This window comes from Amblyraja radiata, chromosome 25, assembly GCF_010909765.2.
Source record: "Amblyraja radiata isolate CabotCenter1 chromosome 25, sAmbRad1.1.pri, whole genome shotgun sequence".
Taxonomy (NCBI): Eukaryota; Metazoa; Chordata; class Chondrichthyes; order Rajiformes; family Rajidae; genus Amblyraja; species Amblyraja radiata.
The window spans coordinates 31,677,551-31,686,334 of NC_045980.1; positions in this window are offsets into that span (position 1 = coordinate 31,677,551).

Genomic DNA, 8,784 nt, shown 5'->3' on the forward strand with positions numbered 1-8,784 from the left:
AAGGCTGTGGAGGGCAAGTCAATGGATATTTTTAAAGCAGAGATAGATAGATTTGTGATTAGTACGGGTGTCAGGGGTTATGGGGAGAAGGCAGGTGAATGGTGTTCGGAGGGAGAGATAGATCAGCCATAGAAAGACACAAAAAAATGGAATAATTCAGCGGGACAGGCAGCATCTCTGGAGAGATGGAATGGGTGATCTTTCGGGTCGAGACCCTTCAAGAAACGTCACCCATTCCTTCTCCAGAGATGCTGCCTGTCCTGCTGAGTTACTCCAGCTTTTTGTGCCTTTCTTTGGTTTAAACCAGCATCTGCAGTTCCTTCTTACACGATAGATCAGCCATGATTGAATGGCGGAGTAGACTTGATGGGCTGAATGGCCTAATTCTGCTTAATTATGAATGGCCCATTCATAACAAGAGGATTTCAGTATAGGAGTAAAGAGGTTCTTCTGCAGTTGTATAGGGCTCTGGTGAGACCACATCTGGAGTATTATGTACAGTTTTGGTCTCCTAATTTGAGGAAGGACATCCTTGTGATTGAGGCAGTGCAGCGTAGGTTCACGAGATTGATCCCTGGGATGGCGGGACTGTCATATGAGGAAAGATTTAAAAGACTAGGCTTGTATTCACTGGAGTTTAGAAGGATGAGGGGGATCTTATAGAAACTTATAAAAGGACTGGACAAGCTAGATGCAGGAAAAATGTTCCCAATGTGGGGCAAGTCCAGAACCAGGGGCCACAGTCTTAGAATAAAGGGGAGGTCATTTAAGACTGAGGTGAGAAAAAACTTTTTCACCCAGAGAGTTGTGAATTTATGGAATTCCCTGCCACAGAGGGCGGTGGAGGCCAAATCACTGGATGGATTTAAGAGAGAGTTAGATAGAGCTCTAGGTGCTAGTGGAGTCAAGGGATATGGGGAGAAGGCAGGCACGGGTTATTGATAGGGGACAATCAGCCATGGTCACAATGAATGGCGGTGCTGGCTCGAAGGGCCGAATGGCCTCCTCTTGCACCTATTTTCTATGTTTCTATCACTTAAGACCTTATGAACTCAGCGGGACAGGCAGCATCTCTGGAGAGAAGGAATGGGGAACAAACCCCTTTGTCAGACCCTCATTGAGTTGGAAACAAAGAACTGCAGGTGCTGGTTTGTACCAAAGTGTTCAATGGTACTTTATGTGTCACATGTACTCGAGGGCAGTGAAAATCATTTTTGTCTACAGTTCAGTACACGTATCACTATACACAAGCACTTAGATAAGCATCTCAGATACAGGACAAGTTCCATGATACTTTATTGTACAATATTGTGCAAAATGTTCAATGGTGCTTTATTTGTCACATGCGCCAAGGTACAGTTAAATTACTTTTTGTATACAGTTCAGTACAAGTATTGGTAGACATAAGCACTTAGATACTTGTCTGAAGTCTGAAGAAGGGTCTCGATCCAAACATCACCTATCCTTTTTTCCAGTGATGCTGTCTGACCTGCTGAGTTACTCCAGCTTTTTGTGTCTATCTTCAGTGTAAACCTGCATCTGCATCTGCAGTTCCTTCCTACACATGTTGTCCCTTCCATGGATATAGAAACAAAGAACTGCAGATGCTCTCAACGGCCCTCCTCATTCTATAGCAGTAATGTATAGCAGTAAGTGTATAGCGGTAGTACACTGAGACAGTATACAGAGTTATCAGATTCGGTGCCATTTCCAAGTCCCAGTTGTTGTTAGTGCAGGGTTCTTGGCCTGACCATGAAGGCCCGTTTCCTTGGTGATATTGCGGGGTCAGCCTGGCCAAGCATAGCTCTCGTAGTCTGAAGAAGGGTTCTGATCCGAAACGTCACCTATTCCTTTTATAGACAATAGACAATCGGTGCAGGAGTAGGCCATTCGGCCCTTCGAGCCAGCACCGCCATTCAATGTGATCATGGCTGATCATCCCCAATCAGTACCCCGTTCCTGTCTTCTCCCCATATCCCCTGACTCCACTATTTTTAAGAGTCCTATCTAGCTCTCTCTTGAAAGCATCCAGAGATGCTCGCCAGATTTTCTCCAGAGATAAGGGATACTGTCCTTCCCGTTATCAAAGGGGTCTACAGGTTTCGCTGCTTCAAAAAGGCAGCCGACAACATCCACTCTGGCCACGCTCTCATTCCACTCCCGCATCGGGAAGAAGGCATAGGAGCCTGAAAACTGTAATGTCCAGGTTCAGGAGCGGCTTCTTCATACAACGATCAGGCTATTAAACACTGAAATCTCCAAGTAAGCTCCGAACTACAGAGGTGAGGGGATTGTTTTTGTTTTTCTTTTCACTATTATTATTTAGATTTTGGACTTTGGAGATATAGTGCAGAAACAGGCCCTTCGGCCCACGGACTCCACGCTGACCAGCGATCATCACTATACACTAACTCTATGGTACACACAAGGAACAATTTACAATTTGTACCAATACCAATTAACCCACAAACCTGTGCATCTTTGGAATGTGGGTGGAAACCGGAGAAACCCACGCGGTCACGGGGAGAACGTACAAACTCCGGACGGACCAAGCAGCCATGGTCGGGATCAAACCCGGGTCTCTGGCGCTATAAGGCAGCAACTCTACTGCTGCGCCACTGTGCTGCCCCATTTGTTTGTTTATATATATGTAAAATCATGTGTACATATCTGTTGTGCTGCTGCAAATAAGAATTCAATTGTTCGGGACATATGACAATAAAATGCTCTTCATTCATGACTCTTGTTCCACATGATATTGCAATTGCCATTTCCTTGCACATTTACGCAATCTACCTCTATCCCCCGAAGACTCTGTGGTCCAAACTGCCACCTAGCTTAAACCTCTCATGTAAATCATTGAAATAGATTGTGAATAGTTGGGGCTCCTCCACTAATTCTTGCATCACTCTATGAATCAGAGCCTCGTAGCCCAAAAATAACTGCACATTAATAGACCCTTCGTCACAGCTTGTCCATGCTGACCTAGGTGCCCCATCTATACTAGTCCCACTTGTCTGCATTTGGCCCATATCCTTCTCTACCTTTCCCATTCATGTACCTGTCCAAATGTCTTTTAAATGTTGTGATAGAACTTGCCTCAACTACCTCCCCTGGCAGCTCATTCCATAAAGGCAGCACCCTTTGTGTAAAAAAAATTGCCCCTCGGGTTCCTATCAAATCTTTCTCCCCTCACCTTAAAATCTATTTCCTCTGGTTCTTGATCCCCCTACTCTAGGTAAAAGACTATGTGCATTTACACTATTCCCTTGTGACCTATACACCTCTATAAGGTTACCTCTCACTCCTATGCTTCAAGGGATAAAGTCCATTATCTGCCCAACCTCTCCCTATAGCTCAGGCCCTCAAGTCCTGGAAATAGATTTAAGGTGAAGGTAGACAAAAATGCTGGAGAAACTCAGCGGGTGAGGCAGCATCTATGGAGCAAAGGAATAGGCGACGTTTTGGGTCGAGACCCTTCTTCAGACTGAAGGTAAGAGGGGACAAATTTAAGGGAGCTGTACAGGGCAAGTTTTTTACACAAAGATTGGTGGGTGCACCCTCAGGTGAAAGGGGTAACGTTTAAAGAAGATGTGCATGACAGGTATTTTTACACAGAGGGTGGTAAGTGCCTGGAACACAGTGCCAGGGTGGTTGTAGAGGCATATACCATAGTGCTGTTTAAGAGGTTTTAGATAGGCACATAGATATACAAGGAATGGAGGGATATGGATCATGTGCAGGAGATGAGATTAGTTTATCTTGACATAATGTCTAGCATGGACATTGTGGGATGAAGGGCCTGTTCATTTGCTGTACTGTATTATGTTCAATGTTCTATTGAATGAAGGGCTAATACCAAAAGCCAGATTATCAAACTTCATGCACTTCATGCACATAAGCTTTAACATGCCATCATAATGAGCTGATAGTAGGTAAAAACAGTTTCTAATAAAAATCTCCAAAACTTGTTATTGGCTCATGGTATTCCCAATGTACCTGCAACATCACTAAGTGATTTCCAGCTTTATGGGTATAAAATCAACTTTTTAGATGCAACTTCCTACTTTAAGATTCACACATGGTATAACTACGAGTATATTAGACTCTGAAACATCATTCATCATTTAAACAATTAACATTTGAACATTTGACTGTTCACTTAGAATAATCATGCTAAGCTAACAAAACACTACCCAAGGCTCCTGGACTGCTTTAATCCACAGTGCATGATCTTTCCTACATTTAGCAGTTCAAATACTCATGCAATGGAGGCCTTGGTAATCACACCAATGAGAAACTTATTAACAGAGGAAATGATGTTGTGATGATTGGCGACACTGGATGGGGAAAGTGGTATTATGCGTGGCACACTCCTGCCCATCTAAGAATATCCAACCCCTAGCCTGTTTTTAGAAACGTTATATCCTATCTAGAACACCAACTGCTGGAGTAACTCAGCAGGTCAAGCAACGTCTCTGAAGACCATAAAACCATAAGACATTGGAGCAGAATTAGACCATTTGGCTCATCGAGTCTACTCTGCAATTCTTTAGACTTTAGAGATACAGGCCTTCGAGCATCAAATCCCCGCCGACCAGCGATCACCCTGTACTCTAGCACTATCCTACACACTAGGGATAATTTACAATTTTACCGAAGCCAATTAACCTACAAATCTGTATGTCTGGAGTGTGGGAGGAAACTGGAGTACCTGGAGAAAACCTACACGGTCACAGGGAAAACTTACAAATCCCATACATACAGCACCCATCGTCAGGATCGAACCCGGGTCTCTGGTGTTGTAAGGCACAAACTCTACCACTACTACACTGTGCCACCCAGAGCTGACTATGGCTGATCTATTTTTCCCCCTCAACCCCATTCTCCTGCCTTTTCTCCATGACCTCTGATGCCCTTATTAATCAAGAACCTATCAGGAGGGCACGATAGGCAGCCTTTCGGGTCAGTACCTTCGAGGAACACTGTTCTTTGTGTTCAATGCAAGATTCCAACATCTTCAGTTCTTTATGTCTATATCCTATCTAGTGGGTGCCTATCCAAAAGTATCTTAAATGCCACTATCATATCTGTCTCCACCATCACCCCTGGCAGCGTCTTTCAGGCACCCACCCCCATCCGTGTATAAAAACTGTTCTGCACATATTCTTTAAACTTTGCCCCACTCACCTTAAAATATTTGATATCTCCATCCTGAAAAAAAGGTTCTGACTGCCTATTCTATCAATGCTTCTCACAGTTTGATATACTTCTATCAGGTTTACCCTCAACCTCTGGCATTCCAGAGAAAACAATTCAAGTCTGTCCTTATAGCTACAGTATTATCCCCTAATCAAGGCGTAATTCTGGTGAAACTCCTCTGCACCCTTTCCAAAGATGACACATCCTGTAATGGGGCGACCAGAAATGCACACAAGACTCCCAAGCACAGCCTAACCAAAGTCTTATAAAGCTATATCATGATTTCCTAACTCTTATATTTAATGCTTCGATCGATGAAGGTAAGCATACCATATGCCTTCTTTACAACTCTATCTACTTGTGTTGCCACTTTCAGAGTTATGGACGAACCCCAGATCCCTTTGTACATCAATGTCTATTATGTCTTAATAATATGTCTATTAAGTAGAGAGAAATAATCTCTAATTTCTACATACTTGCAGTATAATCATTGCTTCAACTGTTGAGCCCTTTGTACTGCTGGACAATATTGATGTCCAATAGGAAGCAAATAATCACATGGCGGTTGGGAGAAATATACATAGCAGCAATGTAATCTGTGTGGCATCCAAAAAGAATTGGGATCCTCAGATAGCCAGCATTTCCATCCACTCTAATTCCAACCTAGTTATCAACATGAAAAACTGCACAAGATTCTAAATCAGTGTGTTCTAAGTCCAATCTAAATCCATTGAACAGAGGGTTCATATTTTGATGGATAAGGGAGTGGACATGATTTTTGAGTATAATTGGTGGAACAACTCAAGATCACAGAGCTCTCAACAAAGCCACCCATGATAACCCCCCATCAGTCTGAAGAAGGGTTTCGGCCCGAAACGTTGCCTATTTCCTTCGCTCCATAGATGCTGCTGCACCCGCTGAGTTTCTCCAGCATTTTTGTGTACCACCCATGAATCAATATGCAACTCTCAAGAATGTTCATTCCCCTTCAATACAGGGGTCTATAACAGGAGGGCCACATCACAGAAGAGTTAAACATTTCTGCTAGGAACCTCCCTCATATTTTGGAAGATGCAAAGTGCTGGAGTAGCTCAGTGGGTCAGGCAGCATCTCAGGAGAACATGGATAGGTGATGTTTTGGGTGGGGACCCTTGTTCACACTCCCTCATATAATGCAAGAGTTCCTTGCTCAGACTCCCTCATGTAATGCAAGAGAAGGGATATGGGCCAAACACAGGCAGGTGGGTCAAATCTAGATGGGGCACTTTGTGTCTCCATACCCCATGTAGACCTGCAGTCTTGCCTTCTGAAAGACTGCTTCCTATCGGAGTATTAAGAGATAGCTTTGAAGAACCTCATACAACTCTTTCCTATGAGAGGGTGGCTTTAGACTACTACCTGTGCCAAATGGGGGAGCAGCATGGGACACAGGTAACTGAGAATTCATTGTGTCAGGTGATTTAATGCCAATTTGAGCGGCTGATTAATATCCTAAACCAGCACATCAGGTGAGCTGTATGTGGACTGTTAGGCAATGGTGTGACTGTCAGATAGCCCTCAGACCATGCCATTAACCTGTAGACCCATTGCTGAGGCTGAAACCTGACCTATATTTAGGTGCTGTTTAAATACAAGTTGTTGTTGGAACCAGATACAATGTTATTTATTTTGTTTAGTATTTGCATGTATTCCAAGATAAGCAGTGGGATTTTGTGTGACTGCGTTGCTCTCTAGCCCATCGCCGAGTTAGCTCAGCAAATACACGACCACAATGTATTTTGGTCTGTACAACAACTACACCAGCTGACAGCAAAACAACCTTGCTCACTCCCAAATGGTCCATGGACAACATGGCAGCTGAGCAGGGGCCGATGAAAAGAAACCAGTTTGTGACTAATGTGAGGATGGTGAATCTCTAGAATTTACTACTGCGAAGGATTATGGAGGCTGGATCACTAAGGGGTATTTAAGAGGTAAATACATTTTTGAAAGATTGAGGGTTGTGGGAAACTGATAGAGAAGAGGATGTGAGGCCTGGCACAAAACACTAGGATCATATTGAGTGGCAGGGCAGGCTGGTGGCCTCCATCTGTGTCTATTTTCATGTAGACACAAGGAACTGCAACTACTGGTTTATTTAAAAAAAAGACACAAATTGCAAGAGTAACTCAGCAGGTCAGGCAGCATCTCATTTTGGTTCTGGACTCTTCTTCAGACTGATTGTGGTAGAGGGGAGAAAGCTGGAAGAGAGATGGGGCGGGACATAGTGACTAATTCAGTAAGGTAAGTCAGTGCTCAATCAGTCTGAAGAAGGGTCCTGACTTGAAACATTGCCTATCCATGTTCTCCAGTGAGAATAGAAGTTGGGAGGTCTTGTTACAGTTGTATAAGTAATTGGTGAGACCTCTGTTGGAGTGTTGTGTGCCATTCTGGTCACCAGCTATAGGAAGGACGTTATTAAGCTGGAAAATGTGCAGCTTAATGCGAGGATGTTACTGGGACTGGAGAGCTCGGGTTATCAGGAGAGATTAGACAGTTTTTGAAAGTAACTTGCTTAAAAATTGAACAATATTAATATTCAAATGAGGAATGTTTGCAGGACTATGGAGGAAAAGAGCACGAGGAACCAACTATTGTTATAACCTTTCAAAGCGACACGGTGGCGCAGTGATAGAGTTGCTGCCTTACAGCGCCAGAGAACCGGGTTCGATCCTGACCATGGGTGCTGTCAATACGTCAATTGGCCTTGTAAAGTTGTAAATTGTTCTTAGTGTGTGTAGGATAGTGCTAATGTATGGGGATCGCTGGTTGGCGCGAACTCGGTGGGCTGTGGGGGCTGTTTCTGCACTGTATCTCTAAACTAAACTAAACTAAACTTTAACGAATTAGGCTGAACATGACGTGTCAAATGTTCCTGTTGATTCATTCTGTAATTCTCTCTGATTTACACCATCAGAAGTAGTTGCAATTTGTCATTTGGCCTGAAGGTGGTGACAGCACCTCCCTTTTTAACTTGCAGTCTCTGGCATCTTAGATGGAGGTGTGCTGGCATAAAACTGACATTTTAAAACACTTAAGCAGATGTTGGTATAGAAAATGATTTTTAAATTGCAATGAGAAAGTTCATGCTCTGATTAGTTTAAAAGGTTAACCTAAAAAAGCTCTGAGCAATTTGTATTTAAAAGGAAATGTAGAGTAATTTCAGACTGAAGAACTTCCCCATTCTCAATAAACTATGCAAATTAAAACACATGGGTAATTTTGAAGGTACACAAAAATGCTGGAGAAACTCAGCGGGTGCAGCAGCATCTATGGAGCGAAGGAAATAGGTGACGTTTCGGGCCGAAACCCTTAAGGAGTCTGAAGAAGGGTTTCGGCCCGAAACGTCACCTATTTCCTTCGCTCCATAGATGCTGCTGCACCCACTGAGTTTCTCCAGCATTTTTGTGTACCTTCGATCTTCCAGCATCTGCAGTTCCTTCTTGAACACACGGGTAATTTTGATCTTGACTGACTGTGAAATGGGTGGGCTCAAATGCACCTCCCATCAGGGGGGGTGTGGAATAGTCAACTGATTTAATG